This window comes from Narcine bancroftii, unplaced genomic scaffold (assembly GCF_036971445.1).
Source record: "Narcine bancroftii isolate sNarBan1 unplaced genomic scaffold, sNarBan1.hap1 Scaffold_153, whole genome shotgun sequence".
NCBI lineage: Eukaryota > Metazoa > Chordata > Chondrichthyes > Torpediniformes > Narcinidae > Narcine > Narcine bancroftii.
The window spans coordinates 1840717-1861177 of NW_027211888.1; the positions used below are offsets into that span (position 1 = coordinate 1840717).

Consider the following 20461-nt stretch of genomic DNA (forward strand, 5'->3'; position numbering starts at 1 on the left):
CACAGTAGTGAGTAGGTTTAACAGTGATGTATGATAAATTATGGCAGATGCAGAGACACCAGGTTCACAGTGAGGAGAAGGTTTTATGATGTTTGTTAGAGTGAGACAGATACTGTGACATTGAGTTCACAGTGGTGGAAGATTTAACAGTACGATAAACAGTCCCAGGTTCTGTGACACCTGATAACCATTTGTTAGTGGATTTAACAGTGTAGGATTATGTGTAGCAGATATTTTGACAGAAGGTTCAAAGGGGAAAGAGGTTTAATGGCGATGTACGATAATCTGTGGCAGATAGAGAGACAATGGGTTTACAGTGGGGAGAAGGATGAACAGTGATATATGATAAACTGTGGCAATACTGTGACATGATGTTCACAATATTATGAAGTTTTAATGGTGATGTATAATAAACTCTGGCATATACTATGACCCCGGTTTCACAGTGGGGAGAAGGTTCAACATTGATGTACAATAAACTATGTCAGATACTGTGACACTGGGTTCACAGTAATGAGAATGTTTAACAGTGATACACGATAAACAGTTCCAGATATTATGACACCGGGTTCACTGTGGGGAGATGGTTTAATGGTGATGTATGGCAGACTGAGACAGATATTATAAACTCCATGAGATACTGTGACACCGGGGTCACTGTGGGGAGTGGTTTAATGGTGATGAACAGAAGACAGAGGCAGATACTGTGAAACCGGATTCACAATGGGGAGAAGGTCAATCACTGCTGGACGATAAACTGTGCAAGATACTTTGACCCTAGGTTCACAGTGCGAGAAGCTGTCACAGTAATGAACGATGAACTGTGTCAAATACTGTGACCCCAGGTTCACAGTGGGGAGAAAGTTTAATGGTGATGTACGGTAAATTGAGATGGATACTGTGACACTAGTTGAATAGAGGGAATGAGTTTAAACAGTGATGAACGATAAACTGTGTCAAATATTGTGACACTGGGTTCACATCCGTCATACGGTTGAACAGTAATGTACGATAAACTGTGTTTGATACTGTGACACCAAGTTCACAATAGGGTGAATGTTAATGGGAATGTAGGTAGATGGAGGCCGATACTGTGACACAGATTTCAGAGTATGGAGTAGATATAACAGTGATGTACAATAAACAGCGGGAGATACCGCGTTCACAGTGGGGGAGAAGGTTAACGGGGATGGATGGTACATTAAGGGAGATACTGTGGCACCAGGTTCACAGTGGGGAGAAGGTTTAACTGTGGTAGACTGAGGTAGAGACTATGACACAAGGCTCATTGTATTGTTAATTTCTCTTCATTACAACATCTAATTTATATGCTCCATTTTTCTTGTGGCAACTTCCAAACTTTCCATAAATTTAAATTCTAATCAGATTTTGTTCATTTAAATAGGTCACCATTAAAAGCCCAAATCATTTGGTCTCTAAAGTACGCCTCACAAAATTAAATTCTTTACTTGGGTTTGGTTGCAACAGCTCTTCAGTTTGCTTCATTAATTTTTCAGTCCCTCGTTTTGTGTTTTCTTTTTTGCCTGTGCAGCTTCACCAAATGGGCATCCAACTCTCTCTTCTCAGCTTGACCCAACGTCTCCTCTGTAAACTTAAGCAAACCAAGGAGACCAAAGTTAAAATTTTCATATTTGCATTTTCAAAAACAAAAATGGTGCTGTGACTTGCAGTTTCACATCTTAATCCCACTTGCTAAACTTGCAAGCAACTGCACCTCATCCTACAGCTGGAAAATTGCAAGAGAACTGCTGGGTTAAAGCAAAGATTCCTCCCAGTCACCTCATTAAAGGCCTCCAAGTTAACAACAGATAGCAACCTGAAAGATAAATACAAAGATCTGTATCAGGAATATTAACGGGCTTTTAAAAAAAAATCATTTCCACTATTGAAAGAAAAATCAGGCTTTTGTTGAACAATTCCTGTTGTATTCCTCAAAATGGTTTGAATCTTGATTTCAAGCAGAGTCATTTGGTGAGATTGTTGGTCCAGAACAAACCCTGCCCACACACTCCCTTAAATACCTGCAAAGTCCTGGCTCAGCTCTGCTCCATGCTAAAGCTATCAGAGCTTTTCTGAAGAGATATCAGAATTCAGATGCAGATACGACGAGTCAGAAACACCCTAATACTTCCCTGAACAACACACCTCTCTCTGAAAACCAGCAAGAACCTTCCTGAACTGTAATGTTTTTTTTACCTTTCGAGCACCAAAGCCTGGTGAATTTTATATATGTTAAATTCTGTGCACAGTGTAAGAATGGCCTGCAACCAGTGAACTTGGAGGAATGAGAAGTGAGATTGGACTGTGAACCAAAGAACTTTTCTGAACTTACACACACATTACACACACGTGCACTTAGAATTAGAAGGGGGGTAAGTTAAGTAAAGTAATTTAAAGTAGTAAAACAGTCATAAGTTGAAGTGTAATTCCATATTCATGTTTAAAGATAATTAAAATCAATGGCGAATCTGTCTGCCTCACAGCAGGAAAAAAGCAATTTTGTGTGATAAAACACTTTTTAATTACATGACAGTAAATAGAGAGAGAGGTTCAAGTTTCAAACTATTACAAACTCCAGTCACCAGAGCTACCTGGATTATACCTCTTCCGACTTTATTTTTTTGCAAGGACACCACATTGTATATTGATATGTTTTTGAAAGAGATTATTGTAGGAGTCGTGGAGGCCACAAACAAACACAAACACTTCACAAAACAGCTCTTATTTAAAATGCAAGAGCTTTGCTGATAGAGAGTCATTCAGGCGCCAAGAGCCTTTGCAAAGACAAAACAAGGAGACTGCTTTGCTAAAGAATTTCAAAAGCAGGTGTAAATGGATTATTGATTTTAAATCAACTGATGAATGGACTCAGAAGTTTGGGTCCGGTGCAGTAATCTGGCTGGTTGCAGTTTGCTGTTCTAAGAAGGTCATGTGCTTTTGCAAGCAGAGAGGAGAGACCAAATATGCTTTTTCTAATAGAGAGATGGCAAGCTGAAGACGGTTTGTGAGTTCTCAGTTCAGCCTGTTGAAAAACTTTTAATCCAAACTATAGGAAATGGCTGGCCTGAGTGTTTCACCTGAAATAAGGAAAACAAAAGGAACTCTATGGTGACCTGCAGAAGAGGTGATCATTTGGAAAACCGTGACGGGTTTCATTGACAAGACCCCAAAGTGGCTGATCAGAGGGAATCAGTTTTTGTGTGTCCAATGAGCAAGAAATCCCTCTCTGAAACCAACAAGAGCCTTCCTGGAGGGGTAACCATTCACTTTTAAGCACCAGAGCTTGGTGCAAATTCATAAATGTTGAATTCTGTGCACAGTATAAGAATTGATAGACACCAGTGAACATGGAGTTGTGTCAAAGAACTTTATGCACATTAAATACACCTGCACTGAGAATTAGAACGGGGCAATGTAAGGCTGTTAAGTTAATAGTGATAAGTTAAAGTTTGATCCTGTTTTTTTGTTTAAAGAAAATTAAAAATGACGTTTGTTTAAGTATCCTTTGTCTTGGTGATTTTCTATTGCTGCTAGGTTTTGGGTCCTCTGGGCCTGCAAAAGTCCCAAGGAAGTTTTCCACTCCAGAACACCCAAAATGTCTTATTTCTTCAATAAATGCAGATTCCCCCATAAAGCCTGCACCCATATCTCCAATTCTCTTTCTGCCCTTGCCCCACCTCCTTTCTGGAAGAATAAGGACAGAATCCTCAGATTTCTCGCTTACCACCCATCAGCTGCCACATCTGACACATTATCCTTGAACACTTCCAACTTCAGCACCATTCTCTAACCTGCTACATCTAACCCACTCCACTCAGATCCTCTTTTCACAGGGGCACGTCTTTCTGTGACTCCCTCGACAGCACTTCCCTCTCCCTTGACAGCACTTCCCTCTCCCTTGACAGCACTTCCCTCTCCACCCACCACCACCTGACGCACTCCCCTTTGGAATTGCAGAAATTTCCAAACTTGTCCCTCCATTTCCTGCCACCTCCATCCAAGGCCACAATCAGACCTTCCAGGTGAGGCACTGTTTCACATGCACCCCATCCAACCTAATCTACTACATTTGGTCGACTCAGTTGACCTCGATATCACCAAGACCAAATACAGACTGGGTAGCCATTTTGCTAAACACCTGTGCTCTGTGGATCTAACCTTGAGCTTCCTGTGGCCTACCATATCATTTCTCAAACCCTTCCAGCAACATGTCTGTTGGCCCCATCCTTTGGCAGGCTGAGGGCACACAAACTTAAAGAAAACATATTATATTCCTCCTGGGCAGCCTTAAACTCTATAGCATGAATACGAATGTTTCTAATTTTAACCAATCACTCACCTCTGTCTGATTTCAGTTTCCATCTCTTGATCTACTGCCCATTTGAATAAAATTACTAATTTAAGGTAAAAGAGTTGACAGTGGTGTTTTCCCCATATAGCTTGCCATTGAACAACTGGCAAAATTAAGTTGCGCTTGTTGCAAAATGAATGGTGTTATTGTTCAAAATCTCCCTGAGATTGAAAGTATTCTTGTACTGAATAGACATCTGGGCCAAATGGCTATTTAAGGACATTCTGTACCTGATTGTACATCCTGAAGTACAATGAGTAATTCTCTCCACTAAAGATTGTTACATCTATACAGAACATGTATTAATACACAAAACAATCACACCTCCTTATTGGTCAGGAAGCGCCTAAACCACACAAGGAGACTGAGGAGGTCAAGGCCAACGGCTCTCATCCTGAGATTTTACAGGAGCGCAGTTGAGTCTCCTGTCTGGCTGCATCATTGGATGGTCTAGTAGCTGTAAAGCATCAGACAGGAATGATGCAAAGAGTTGTGAGGATCACTGGGGTCTCCCTTTCTTCTGTAGATGACATTTACTGGGAGTGTTGTTTAAATAGGGCTCAAGGAATTGTAAAAAGACCATTTCCATCCAGTGCACAGCATACTGCAATCCACTGAAGAGGTACTGGGCTTCTCCTCCAGGAAAAACAAGGACTGGTTTGACGAAAACAGCCAGGAAATCCAGGAGCTGCTGGCAAAGAAGCGAGCTGCCCACCAGGCTCACCTTACAAAGCCGTCCTGTCCAGAGAAGAAACAAGCCTTCCGTCGCGCATGCAGCCATCTTCAGCGCAAACTCCGGGAGATCCAAAATGAGTGGTGGACTAGCCTCGCCAAACGAACCCAGCTCAGCGCGGACATTGGCGACTTCAGGGGTTTCTATGAGGCTCTAAAGGCTGTGTACGGCCCCTCACCCCAAGTCCAAAGCCCGCTGCGCAGCTCAGACGGCAAAGTCCTCCACAGCGACAAGATCTCCATCCTCAACCGATGGTCAGAACACTTCCAATCTCTTTTCAGTGCCAACCGCTCAGTCCAAGATTCCGCCCTGCTCCAGCTCCCTCAACAGCCCCTAAGGCTAGAGCTGGATGAGGTTCTCACCCTGGATGAGACATATAAGGCAATCGAACAACTGAAAAGTGGCAAAGCAGCAGGTATGGATGGAATCGCCCCAGAGGTCTGGAAGGCTGGCGGCAAAACTCTGCATGCCAAACTGCATGAGTTTTTCAAGCTTTGTTGGGACCAAGGAAAACTGCCTCAGGATCTTTGTGATGCCACCATCATCACCATGTACAAAAACAAAGGCGAGAAATCAGACTGCTCAAACTACAGGGGAATCACGTTGCTCTCCATTGCAGGCAAAATCTTCGCTAGGATTCTACTAAATAGAATAATACCTAGTGTCGCCGAGAATATTCTCCCAGAATCACAGTGCGGCTTTCGCGCAAACAGAGGAACTACTGACATGGTCTTTGCCCTCAGACAGCTCCAAGAAAAGTGCAGAGAACAAAACAAAGGACTCTACATCACCTTTGTTAACCTCACCAAAGCCTTTGACACCGTGAGCAGGAAAGGGCTTTGGCAAATACTAGAGCGTATCGGATGTCCCCCAAAGTTCCTCAACATGATTATCCAACTGCACGAAAACCAACAAGGTCGGGTCAGTTACAGCAATGAGCTCTCTAAACCCTTCTCCATTAACAATGGCGTGAAGCAAGGCTGTGTTCTCGCACCAACCCTCTTTTCAATCTTCTTCAGCATGATGCTGAACCAAGCCATGAAAGACCCCAACAATGAAGACGCTGTTTACATCCGGTACCGCACGGATGGCAGTCTCTTCAATCTGAGGCGCCTGCAAGCTCACACCAAGACACAAGAGAAACTTGTCCGTGAACTACTCTTTGCAGACGATGCCGCTTTAGTTGCCCATTCAGAGCCAGCTCTTCAGCGCTTGACGTCCTGCTTTGCGGAAACTGCCAAAATGTTTGGCCTGGAAGTCAGCCTGAAGAAAACTGAGGTCCTCCATCAGCCAGCTCCCCACCATGACTACCAGCCCCCCCACATCTCCATCGGGCACACAAAACTCAAAACGGTCAACCAGTTTACCTATCTCGGCTGCACCATTTCATCAGATGCAAGGATCGACAATGAGATAGACAACAGACTCGCCAAGGCAAATAGCGCCTTTGGAAGACTACACAAAAGAGTCTGGAAAAACAACCAACTGAAAAACCTCACAAAGATAAGCGTATACAGAGCCGTTGTCATACCCACGCTCCTGTTCGGCTCCGAATCATGGGTCCTCTACCGGCACCACCTACGGCTCCTAGAACGCTTCCACCAGCGTTGTCTCCGCTCCATCCTCAACATCCATTGGAGCGCTTTCATCCCTAACGTCGAAGTACTCGAGATGGCAGAGGTCGACAGCATCGAGTCCACGCTGCTGAAGATCCAGCTGCGCTGGATGGGTCACGTCTCCAGAATGGAGGACCATCGCCTTCCCAAGATCGTGTTATATGGCGAGCTCTCCACTGGCCACCGTGACAGAGGTGCACCAAAGAAAAGGTACAAGGACTGCCTAAAGAAATCTCTTGGTGCCTGCCACATTGACCACCGCCAGTGGGCTGATAACGCCTCAAACCGTGCATCTTGGCGCCTCACAGTTTGGCGGGCAGCAACCTCCTTTGAAGAAGACCGCAGAGCCCACCTCACTGACAAAAGGCAAAGGAGGAAAAACCCAACACCCAACCCCAACCAACCAATTTTCCCCTGCAACCGCTGCAACCGTGTCTGCCTGTACCGCATCGGACTTGTCAGCCACAAACGAGCCTGCAGCTGACGTGGACTTTTTACCCCCTCCATAAATCTTCGTCCGCGAAGCCAAGCCAAAGAAGAAGACAGCATCTTTAACCACGTCCATCATCAAAATCAGGACTGCCAGGCTGGGGAATAGCTTCTTCCCACAGGCTGTGAGATGGAAGAAAAGTACCCTGTAAGTGGGATAATCATCCCAAATATTTATATATGTAGAGGCTACTTCGATAGGGCTACTAAAGCAACACACCCACACACACACACACACCAGGTTAGTCAACACAAGACTGCTTTATTCAGACTTTACAGGCTTCTTTGATTTAGTGTGTTCTGGGCTACATGGGACATCATTATGAGTTTGCTTCTGAACCACAGGAACGCAGATTTAAATGAAGCCGTGTGAGTGTCCCGTGCCATCCGGCAGGAGAATCCACAGATCAACGTGCCGTTCCTCGCCACGAAGCACACGCGTGGACAGTCAATTAAATGGATGAGTTCCCAACTGTCTGTCTTATATTTTCACTCGCGTGCCAAAGAACCTTACCCGCTCGGCCCACTACACAGCTGCTAAACCACCCAGTTCCCCTCCAGAACCTTCACAGAAACTAAAACATCAGCTGCATGCACCTGAGGTGGACCCCCTCGCCGTCTAGGCTGGGGGCACTGAAATAGGTGAAGCAGGTTTCACATGGGCAGGCTTGAGTCTACACTAAACAGCTGTGAATGTCCCCTTATGTCCAAAGTATACACAAGCCCATCCTTCTTCACCACATGGAAAGGGCCCTCATACGTTAATTGTAATGGCGCTCCTGGGACCTGTCCGCGCACAAAAACAAAATCAGCGTCCAGGAATGGTGGGGCACATTCTGTTTAGGTGACCCATGCCAGTGGGTAGGAAAAAGTTTGCTGATCATGACTCCATGTCAAAGCTGTGAAGGAAATTCAGGTCAGAGTTGGTTGTGAAATGAATGTCCCATGAAACTGTAAGAACTGTACCATAAACCATCTCTGTGGACAATGCGGACATATCTTCCCTTGAAGAGATGTGCACTCCGAATAGAATCCATGGCAACTCATCGACCTAATTGGGACTGGTGAGTCAGGCCTTAAGTGCGGACTTCAGTTGCCAGTAGAAACGTTCCACAAGTCTGTTGGACTGTGGATGAATTGTGCTCAACGATCTGAAGTAATGTGTGTCGGAAAACCAAATCTAGCCATCCAATCGACAGTGAATGCTCTTGCCCTTGTCTCAGTGTCACTGGATGGCAACGGGACAGCCTCTGACCAGCGTGTGAAACGTTCTATGACTGTTAGAATGTATTTCAAAATTTGAGATAATGGCAATGATCCAAGCAGGTCCACATGCACGTGTTCCAACCGCCTGTGTACCACCAGAAAATGTTGAAGAGGTGCCTTATTGTGCCACTGAATTTTGGCAGTGTGGCAGGAGGTACCTGTGCAGACCCATTATGCAACACCCTTTTTTAGTCCATGCCATACATATTTATTTGACACGAGCTTGACAGATGTTCTGATGGACGGATGAGACAAGGTGTGTATCTGGTCAAAAAGGCGTTGCCTCCAAGATGCCGGAATCACTGGTCTAATGTAGCCCAAAGACATGTCACAAAGTAAGGTTGGCCGCCCAGTTGTGATGCCACCTGCAGTATGTCCAAGTTAGTCATGGTCGTACTATATGGCTGACCATCGAGGTCCATTGCCTGGACACTGGCTAATTCAGGAATATCAATCTCATCCTGAATATGATATACAGTCGGTCTGGACAGAATATTCATGACGCCATTCTTTTTACCAGATGTTTTCCAAGTAGATTTAAGGGAATTCTAAATATCTGCCCTAAGTGCCAATAAGCTGCTGGCAGGTTTGAACAGCATTCTTCAACCCAAGTGGCATCCTAAGAAATTCAAAAAGCCCAGAAGGGGTAATAATTGCCATTTAAGGAATGTAATACTTATGGGCTGGGATAAATGGGGAACAGTGGGGAACAGATGGGGCAAAGTGGGGAACATTGTGAAGAATGGGCAACAGGGTGGAACAGATGTGGTACACCTGTTCCCCACTATTCCCCAGCTGTTCCCCACCAGTTCCCCACTATTCACCACTGTTCCCCATGATTCCCCACTCTTCCCCTCATTACCCAATCTGTTCCCCACTGTTCCTCCCATTTGTCTCTGTTCCCCACTGTTCTCCATTGTTCCTCAGCGATCCCCACTTTTCCTCATCTCTTCCTTTCATTCCTCAATTTTCACCTCTGTTGCCCACTATACACCACTTTTCCCCTCTGTTCCCCACTGTTCCCTCACTGTTCCCCACTGTTCCTAAAAGAAGTCTGTAAAGTCTGAATAAAGCAGTCTTGTGTTGACTAACTTGGTGTGTGTGTGTTTGTGTGTGTATTACTTTAGTAGCTCTACCGAAGTCGCCGCTACAATTGGGGACCCCAAATGCAAGATTCAGGGAAGCTTGAATCTCCAGTTACCATGTACACAAGGACGGCAGCAGCTGTTGCCACCACGGCTGCAGTTAATGTGGTGGAACTTCACTTGCCTCCTTTCTGGACACATCAACCTCGGGTATGGCTTAATCAGGCTGAAACCCAGATTTGTCTTGTGGCATAATGGCAGAGGACATGAAATTCTGCCATGTAATAGGTGCATCGGACACTGCTGCAGCGTCTCAAGTAATAGAATATGTTGCCAATCCCCTGGCAGAAAACCAGTAAACCAGGTTCCGCCAATTTCTCCTGGACTCGCTGGAATTGACTAGACATGAGCACGACTTTTAAATATGGAGGACCTAGGTGATAGGAATCTATCCGATTTAATGAATGAGATGCTCGCATTAGCAGGTGGTTATTCTCATTGTTTACTTTTTGAGACTCTATTCTTGTCCAAACTCCCAGGTCGTGTCGCAATTGTTATTGTTATATGAAAGGGGTGTTTGGTTCGGTGCGGACTAGAAGGGCCTAATGGCCTGTTTCCGTGCTGTAATTGTTATGTTATATATATGTTAATACCAATCATTAACATGGATTTCCACCATCCTCATGACGTAGCGCAGGAGACTGACAGGCTGGATCACACTCCAACGCTAGAGTCTGCTCACGTACAGACTGTTTTCGCAGCAGATCCATATCCCGTGTCCTATGAGCCAACTATATCTTCAGTTCAGTTAAAGAAGGATGAACATGCTGACAGGCAGTGAGAATGGTGTTTTTACCATGGTCGTTGGTGAAAAAATGCCCATAAATGTGTCCCGACATGTACCTATTACAGAAAAAAGGCAGGAAACGATAAGGCCGGCTACCATTTATGGCCATGGCAGCTGGCACAAGTACGTCCCATTGTATCTTCCAAGACTGCGCTGGTAAGCACATGTTTCTTGTAGACACGAGTGCTGAGGTTCGTTTGCTCCCACCCACCTATTTTGAAATAAAACCCACATAAACAACACCACCTGACTCTTCAAACACAAATGGGATGAAAATTCCCTGCTTTGGCACAGGATAGGTCACGATTGGGATAGGAGGTGTGACATTCCATTGGAATTGCGTATTGGCTTCCATTGCACAGCCTATTTTGGGTGCAGATTTTTTAAGGTCCCATGACTTGCCAGTAGATGTGAAGTGGAGGAAATTGGTTCCTGCTACCACTTTTCAAACATACCCTCTGGTATGCAGCAAAGGGAGAGTTTCCCACCTCGGGGTGCATACCTTGAACAAATGTGCACATGCTGCTCTGCTCAACGAATTTCCCTGTACTCTCTCACCTAATTTCAATATCTCCTAAACAGCCCAGGGTGTGTCCCATTACATAGACACTTCAGGCCCACCAAATTACGCCAGGGTTCGTCATCTTCCACCTGATAAACTGCGCAGGCAAGGGCAGAGTGAACTGCAATTGAGGAATTAGGCATCATTCAGCGCTCCAACAGTCCTTGGGCATCACTGTTAAACATGGTACCCAAGAAAACAGGTGGATGGAGACCCTGCAGCGATTACCGTAGATCAATAACTACAGCCGACAGATACCCTATACCTCATATGCAAGATGTCGCTGCCCATCTGCACAATTTCTGTGCTTTCTCCAAGGTAGATCTTGTCATGAGATCAAGTGTGGGGAAAAGTAGGGAATGGTGTGGAACCGTGGTGATCACTGCAGTAAAATGGAGAACACGGGAATATTGGTGAGCAGGGTGGAACAATGAGGAAAGGGGAACAGATGGGAAAGAGTGGGGAACACTGCAGAATGGAGGGGAACAAAAGGGAGTGGGGGAACTGATGGGAAACTCATGGGAAACAGTGGGGAACCATGGGTAACAGGTGGGAAACTGCTAGAAAACAGTTGGGATTGGTGGGGAACAGTGGGGAAAGTTGGGGAACAGGTGAAGAACAATGGGCTACAGTGCAGAACTGTGGGGAACAGATGTGAAACAGTAGAGAACTGTTCGGGAACAGCTGGAGAACAGAGGGGAACTGATGGGGAACAGTGGGGAACCATGGGGAACAGGTGGGAAACTGGTAGGAAACAGTTGGGATTGGTGGAGAAGAGTAGGGAACATTTGGGAACAGGTGAAGAACAGTGGGGGACAGTGATGAACTGTGGGGTAAAGAGGTGGAACAGTAGGGTACAGTGGAAAAATTGGTGAACAGCTGGAAAACAGAGGCGAAATGTGGGGAGCAGGGGAACAGTGTGGAAGAGATGGTGAACGGTGGAGAATGGGGGAAAAGTGGGGAACTGGTGGGAGACAGTTGGGGAACAGTGGCGAACAGGTGTGGAATAGCTGGGGAACAGTGGGAACAGGTTTGGAACAGTAGGAAAACGGTGGGGAACAGTGGGGAAAAGATGAGGGACAGTGGGAAACAGTTTAGAACAGATGGGGAACTGATGTGGAACATTAGTGAACAGTGGAGAAATGTGGGGAACTATCGGGAACATGTGTCGAACAGCTGGAGAACTGTGAGCAACTCTGGGAAACATTGGTGAAAACTGGGGAACTGTTGAGGACAGTGGGGAGCAATGGGGAACAGATGGTGAACAGTGGAGAACTGCGGGAAACAGTGTGGAAATTTAGGTCACAGATGGGAAAAAGAGGAGTATCTGATGGGCAACAATGGGAAACATGGGGTGCAGTGGGTAACAGTTGGGATCTGTGGGGAACAGTCGGGAACAGTGAGGAACAATAGGGGAAAGTGGGAGAAATGGGGAACAGTTGGGAACAGAGGGGAAAAGTAAAAAACAGAGGGGAACAGTGGTGAACAGAGTGGAAAAGTAGGGAACAGTTTAGAATAGATGGAGAGAAGTGGGGAACAATGAGGAACTGCGGGAGACTGTGGGAAACAGAGGAGAAGAATGAGTAACAGTGGGGTATACAGGGTAACGGGGAGAGCAGTGGGGAACAGAATGTGAACATTGGAGAATGTGGGGAACAGTGGTCAAAAGTGTGTGACAGATGGGGAACTGTGAGGAACAGTGGGAAACACGTGGCACAATTAGGGAACAGTGGTGTATAGTGGGCAACAGTGGGGAAAATTGAGGTACAGAAGGAAGACATGGGGAACAGTGGAGATCACTGAGGAACAGTGGAGAACAGTGGAACAGAGACAAATAGGGGGGAGCAATGGGGAACAGATATTGACCTGTGGAGAATGTGGGAACAGTGGGGAACAGATTGGGAAATGAGGGGAAAAGTGGGGAACCATGTGGAACAGTGGTGAAAAGTGGGAAACTGATGGGAAACAGCTGGATAACAGTGGGGAACAAATGGGGAACTGATGGGGAACAGTGGAGAACCATGGGAGCTGGTGGGATACTGTGGGGAAACAGTTGGGATTGGTGGAGAACAGTAGGGAACAGTGCGGAACAGATGGAGAACATTGGGGAAAATTGGGGCATATGGTCAAAAGTGCGGAACAGATGGGTAACAGTGTGGAACCGTGGGGAACACTGCAGAAAAATGGGAAATGGAGTGGAATACTGGAGAGCATAGGGGAACAATGAGGAAAGGGGAACAGGTGGGGAAAGTGGGGAACACTGAAGAACAGATGAGAACAGAGAGGAACAAAAGGGAGCAAGGAGAACAAATGGGGAACTGATGGGGAACAGTTGGGAAAACTGCTGGAAGACAGGTGGGATTGGTGAGGAACAGTGTGGAATAGTTGGGGAACAGGTGAAGAACAGTGTGGTAGAGTGAAGAATTGTTCGGAACAGATGGGGATCAGAGGGGAACAAAGGTGAAGAGTGAAGAACTGTTGGGGAACAGAGGGGTCAAAGGGGAAGAATGAGTAACAGTGGGTAATAGATAGTGTAAGGTAAAACATCATGAGATGGGAATGTGTAGGGAGTTACCCTGTACAGGGCTGTAACAAGAAGGGGAGGTGTCCTTGTACTCCTGTTAGGTAAAACATCATGAGATGGGAATGTACAGGGCTGTAACAAGATGTGAATGCATCCTTGTACTTACAAGATAAGAGAGACATTGATGGATTGAGAGGCAGGAAGCTAGCAGGGAAAGGATAGCAACAGTTTTAGTCATTGGACAAGTAATGATATGATGATGTTCTAAGCACATATCCAAGGGTATAAAAAATCACCATTTTGCTGATAACGGCAGAATGCATTCTCCGACTAACATGGTTAGTCGCAAGTGTTACAATCCGGTAATAAAGAACAAAGAACCCTGATTTCGACTCAGCCTGGTGTTTGTCTCACTCATTCATGAACAAAGCAGACCTAACAATTTGGTGACCCGACGTGATGGGTGAGTGAACACTGGACGACGGTTTCTGTTTTTTCTGACAATCATCTCAGCCGGCTGATAAAAAGGTCCAGAGAAGCCTGTTTTAACAAAATTCTCTTTTTTTTAAAAATCTTTATGATTGTCAGTAAGAACTGGAGATCGGACAAATTAGACGACCACAATTGAAGGTCGCATGCCAGGATTGTAACACGTAAGTGATTACAGACAAGATAAAAGTCCTTAAGGTGTTTGAATGACATTTATTAAGTGCTTCGCAAGAAACTACTAGAGTTTAAAAGTCTTTATTGTGTCGTTGCAAAGTCCAATAGAGTGAGAAGGTGGTCTATAAACAATTGAGGACCTGAGTTTTCTGCCCTAAACTGGTTATTAAGAGGAGAAATCTCCCACGTGAAGGTTGGGCTTTGAAAGAAAACAAAGGTTCAGGCTTATTGGCCTCAATTGTATCTGAGAGACTGACTTATAAATGTCCGGTAGGTATGATAATGTCTGTACACTTGAGAAGTTAAGAATTTATTTCCCCAATTCGCCGTGGTGGAATACCACAGCAGACACTAGAGACCTTGAGACAACAAAAAAAGTTCTCAGGGACGCCTGCCTGGTGAACAAGAACGACGACAGAAGGCTGCGACAGCTGTGTCCGGATCAGGTAGGAGATATTAATGAAAAAGTTGACAAACTCCTAAGAGACACCCGGTTTATTCGAAATACTTTTGATAAGTTAAATGAGGGTATTCCCAACATCACCAAGGAGATAAAGTTACGTAAATTCATAGATTGGTACAGGGAAACAGGACAAAAGTATAGCCCAAATATTTGGTTTTCTAGTTGTAATTTAACTTTCAGACCCCCTTGGGAAAACAGAGAGTGGAAAACGAGCAATCAGAGTATACAGGACAGTCTGAAGTCAATTGGAGGACAAGACTTAGAGACTGTTCCTTTAAAAGATATTAGTCATCCAGCTTGCAAGGAGACATTTTTAAAAGCAATTTTCGTTGACATAGATCCCCTAAACGGACAAAAACCTAAATTAAAACAGGCATTAGAAAGCGGTCCCGCAGCTATGGCTGTACAGTTGCCTGCTAAGACTTTTGACCAAGTTATTAAGGAAATTAATCAGGAATTAGAGGAGCGAAATACCAGTAATGCGGCATTGGAAAAACAAAAAATGCTCCGAAAATGTGTAGACCGCTGGAGGAAGAGGGGTTGGTTACCCGGGGGCACTGAGATGTTCCTGACAGGTGAGGAAAAAAAAATTTTAAAACGTAGTGTCTTAGATAAGCTGGAAGAAACAAAACACAGAAGGGAAAGGAAAAGTGCCTGTTTCCAGTTTCCAGCCACGAAGTGTCCGGGTTTGCTCTCTCCCTCCCTCCTTTCACCCTCCCCCCTCTCTCTTCTCTCCCCCTCTCTCTCTTCTCCCCCCACTCCTCTCTCACCCACTCCCCCTCCCAATCCCAATCTGTGGCGGTGCTGCCCTGAAATCCCCAGGTTGGGCAGGGCAGAGAAATACAATTTGGTTTTAATTTTGTGCCCACAATTCCAGCTCCGCATCAAATGGGATCCTGTTTTATCCTCTCTCCCTCCCTTTTTCCCGCACCCCCACCATTGGGGGATCAGGGCAGACATTGTGGGTTGACGTGTAGCTCACTCGAGGTGGGAGGGAAGGAAGGAATGATAGTTCCCAGTGGTGGGAGACCCAATCTGATCCAGACCAGTGATCACAGGATGAGAACCTTTTAAAACCTTTGAAACGAAAGTGTTAATCTGAAGACTTTTCTTCCAGTGGGGCCAGTGCAAGGCATTTTCTCTCTCTATCTCTTGTGCTCTGTGTATCTGCCTCTCTATCTCTTTCTCTCGCTATGCTCTCTCTCTCTCTCTCTCTCTCTCTCTCTCTCTGGCACCCCAGATGGGATACTGGAGTCACGTCCCTTATATCCAGATATTGAGACACTGGGGTGTGACAAGAACCACGGGAATAGGGACACATCAGACGAGGTACAGGCCCCTTTAATAAAAATAGAAGGGGGAGTAATAGATGTAGAGACCCCTCTGGAGTCCAAGAAAATAGAAAAGGAGTTAGAGATACAGAAATGGAACATGAAAAAGGTTCAGGATAACATTAAAAACTTAAACAGAGATATTAATGTGCTGGGGCAGATCAGTGAGGATCAAAAAGAATTAATGGTAGGTGTATTTAAGGAAGTGGAAAAGATAACTACAACACTGTCAGGAGAAATTAAAGCTGAAGGAATGGTAATAGGAGTAAAGGACGAAAAGTGTAGTATAGAAGAGGAAACGAGATACGATCCACCATGGGAGGAAAGTAGAAGGAAAAGACTCGGGAGGGAGAAAAATAGACATGCCTACCTGGACATAGTTAGGACAAAAGAGAAAGATGTGAAACAACTAAACTATGGCCGAAAAGATTATCTTAGAGATGAACGTGACCAATATACCTTTGACCCTGAGACATTGGAAGCTGATAGGGACAGTGACAGTGACGAAGAAGAGTCAGAACAAGGTGGGATAAATAAATGCATGCCAAGAGTAAAGAAGGAGCAGAAATCCCCAAAATTGAGATATCAATGCCCATTACTGATCACGGGACGGGGAACTCAAAAATATGTACCCTGGTCACGAATGGACTTAGAGAGTTTAATGAAAAAACTACCTCCGTTGAGTAATGGGGCTAGTCCATGGATTTCTTGTTTTGAGCGAGAAACCTGCCAAGAACAATTAGCACTCGCAGATGTCAGAACTATCATGATAAAATTAAAGGCAGAAGGGGCCCTGAAGCAAATAGAGAAAATTTAAGCAGTAAATTGGGGGATGAAATAGAATTTAACCCACTTTGGAATAAATTTTGGGAAGCACTTAGAGAAACATTTCCTACACCCTATAGTTTGGATGCCTTGGTAACCCTTCAACTAAAGGAAGGAGAGACTGCACACGAGTATTTCACTCGAGCATGGGACTTATGGGAAACAGGGACTGGAGAAAGACCTGACCACAGCCCCTTAGGAAGGGCTCACTTTCGTAATGGGATAATAAACGGACTACCTGCTACGGTTCAAGCAAAATTAAGGGACATTGTGGGATTAGAGACAATGTCAGAGGATTTGTGGAAAAGACACCTGACACATGCAATCAAACGACATCGTCAATCAGAGCATGCTAAGTCAGAAAGTGCGTCCCAGAAGGAGGTGGACAAGACAACCGATAAATTGGTGAGAGCCATAGAACATATAGGGGTTAAATTAGCGGCCCAACAGAGAGTCCCACAGGTCATGGGGCCAGTGATAAATCCGGGACCCCAAGTAAGAAATGGTTGGGAAAGACAGCTAGGTACAATGTATAGAGGGGAACATGTAGTATGCTGGTACTGCCAAAATCCTGGACACTACCAGCGGAACTGTCCGGAGGCTGGGAGAGCAAGGGGAAAAAGATTACCCTCTATTAGAGGCTATCGGGGAAGAGGAGGAAACTTAAGAGGACAAGCAAGGGGTAGGGGTGGACACATTGATGGGCCCCAGAGAATCGGGGGGTGGCAGAGTGATCAACAAGTCCAGGCACCTCAGTGTAATGACTATATTGAGGAAGGTGCTGAATTTGATTATTGAAGGTGCCCTGGAGAATCAAAAATCACGCCTCCCTGGGAGCCACCAAAAATTTGGGGGACGGTAAATGGAGAAAAAATTGAATTTATGGTTGACACAGGGGCAGCAGTTACGACAGTGATTAAAAAACCCCCAGGGAGCACATTTTCGGGCAAAACATTATCTACAATAGGATTCTCCGGGATAAGGGAAACACAGCCCTATACAGATAACATCGACATGACATTTGGACGACAAAGGGTTAAAATGCCTGTCCTGGTTGTGCCAAGTTGCCCCATTAATTTATTAGCAAGGGACATTCTTACCAAACTAGGAATAACCATACAATGTTCTGAGAAGGGCCTTCGGTTAACATACCCAGGGGATACAATAAGAAGGGGAGGACAGTTTATAGTAATGACCCCATCTAACGCTTCAGAAGACTCTGGAGTCGGCTACTGTATGATGAACCAGGCCCAGGGCTGATTAAACAGTTTTTTGAGTGGAGGGCCAGTATTCCTCGGTATGGGGATTACCATTATCCACTAGCATGTTACATTAAACTACACCATCCACCCGGACCAGGAATATGAGGAGAGGTGGGACTCTCTAAAAGAAGGGAAGACAGAAACGATACATTGTCCATTTATCTTTGTAGGTAAGGAGGGAATAGCTGCTATGGTTGTCATGACAGAAGAACAAATGGAGTGGTTCTGCTTAGGAGTAGAAAGTGTGCCTCATGTGACCTTGGGTATTGACAAAGATCATCACGCTCGACAGCTGGGTCCGATGGTAAAGGAAGCGATAGGGTGTGAATACAGGCAGACAGAAATCCCGGGATATTCCACCTCGGAGGGAGGAAAATTTGTCAGACTGAATATTGAAGCATGGGACCAGGTTGTGAATGAGAAAGTAGAAAGAGACCGAGCCATAGAAGGAGAAAATATTGATCACAGAGACTCAGACAAATATCTTTCTAATCTGAGTCCACATATATGGACAATGGGGCCCTATGATGTGGGAGTAATAAAAGGAGAGGTATTTCTAGAATTGGCCAACCCCGGGCAGAAACCAATATGGAGAAAACAATACCGCTTGTCGCCCAGTCAGGAGGAGGGTATTAAAGGAACGATAGAAGGGTTAATGGAGTCAGGGGTTTTAAGGGCGGCACCTGACAGTATGTGGAACACGCCCATCATGCCTGTTCCCAAACAGGGTAGAAAAGACTGGAGGATGGTACACGACCTCCGGGAGATTAACTTGGCTACCAAGACCATCGAGAGACCAGTCCCAGACCCATATGTAGCACTTAGGGCTCTGAGTCCGGAGCACGAATACTATACTGTCATTGATCTGGCAAACGCATTCTTCTGCTTGAAATTAGCTGAGGAATGCCAAGACTGGTTCACTTTCACTTACCAAGCACATCGGTACACATACACTAGATTACCTCAGGGTTATAAGGACAGTCCAGGACTGTTCAATCAGGCCCTTAGCGAAATCCTAATGAAATTAAAGCTCCCGGAAGATGTTACACTGATTCAGTATGTAGACGACCTACTATTAGCAGGGAAAACGCCACATGGGTGCCTGACAGGGCAGCCAAACAGGTTACTGGTTATCATGAACATATACAGGGGATGATTTTGAGGTCCCATAACAAAAAAAATGAATCTGAAACTAAGGAGACTTGTAGCAGATTGAATGACTACACAGATGAGTTTTGTGGAGGAAGAGTGCTGTACAACTGGCTCCCCGCTAACTGGGATGGTCGGTGTGCTCTAGTAACCCTTAATGCGCCAGTGCTGATTGTCAAAAGGCAGGAGGGAGACGAGGATTCCCTAGAATTGCGCCACACAGAGAGTTGGCTGTGGAGAAAAAGGAGGAGTGTTGGACTCTTGGGGCCGGGAGGAAGGAACCCTGATGGGGTATGGATTGATGCCATTGGCCAAGCCCGGAATATTCCGGACGAATTTAAATTAGCCGATGAGATTGCAGCTGGGTTTGAAAGTTTTCCTGTTTTTAGTGCAATTTTTTCCCATCACTGTAAATAAAAATGTTAATAGAATCAACCTTATTCACTATAATGTCCAGCGCCTTGCAAATTTGACCAGGGACGTTGTTGAGGCAATACATCAACAACTGTCAGAAACTTCCCTTATGACACTTCAGAATAGGATAGCGATTGATATGGTCCTGGCAGAGAAAGGTGGAGTGTGTGCTATGTTTGGAGATCTATGCTGCACTTCTATCTCTAATAACACAGGGCCAGATGGATCACTCACTAAGGGGTTAACGAAACTTAGGGCATTGGCGAAAGAATTAAAAGCCCAGTCTGGAGTCTCCAATCCTGTTTTATCCTGGTTACAGGGAGTGTTTGGGAGATGGAGCACATTGTTAGGACAACTTTTGCTGGGTTTGTTCATTTCTGTATCAATTTTTATCACTTGTGGCTGTTGTTGTATTCCATGCATTCGAACGCTGGTCACGAGGACCATAGAGAAAGCCTTTGCTGACCGTGATGAACTGCCTCCGAAATATCAAGCTGTGCAGGCTGTGGAGCAAGACTATCTCACATTACAGGAGACGGAGAAAGTTGCTGAGATCGATCTGGAGTCTGAAGGGAAATGTGATGGAAAGGAGGGATTGTGAATTAGATTGTTACACATATAATTTTAACCTTGCTTGTAACCTAAATATTATAACCTTGATTGTAGAACAAATATTATAACATTGATTGTAACACAAACATTATTAATCAGATTGTAGAACAAGTATTATGAATTAGATTGTAGACCATATGTTAACTTGGGAATTTACTAATGTACGGGGGGGGTTAGCTAGTTTTTTGCTTGGGGGCAAATGGGATGAAACTTGTAAACGGGCAATGGGATCGGGGTGACGGATGGGG

At 45.1% G+C, this 20461-nt stretch overlaps 1 long non-coding RNA gene across 1 annotated transcript in view; it reads right to left on the reverse strand.

Annotated features, from left to right (window-relative positions):
- Window positions 1-1174: 1174 nt before the first annotated feature.
- Window positions 1175-20461, reverse strand: part of LOC138750478 (uncharacterized) — a 216891-nt gene continuing 197604 nt past the window's right edge. The window contains exon 3 of the long non-coding RNA XR_011349354.1: window positions 1175-1612. This is a non-coding gene — a long non-coding RNA (uncharacterized lncRNA). The remainder of the gene's footprint in view (window positions 1613-20461) is intronic.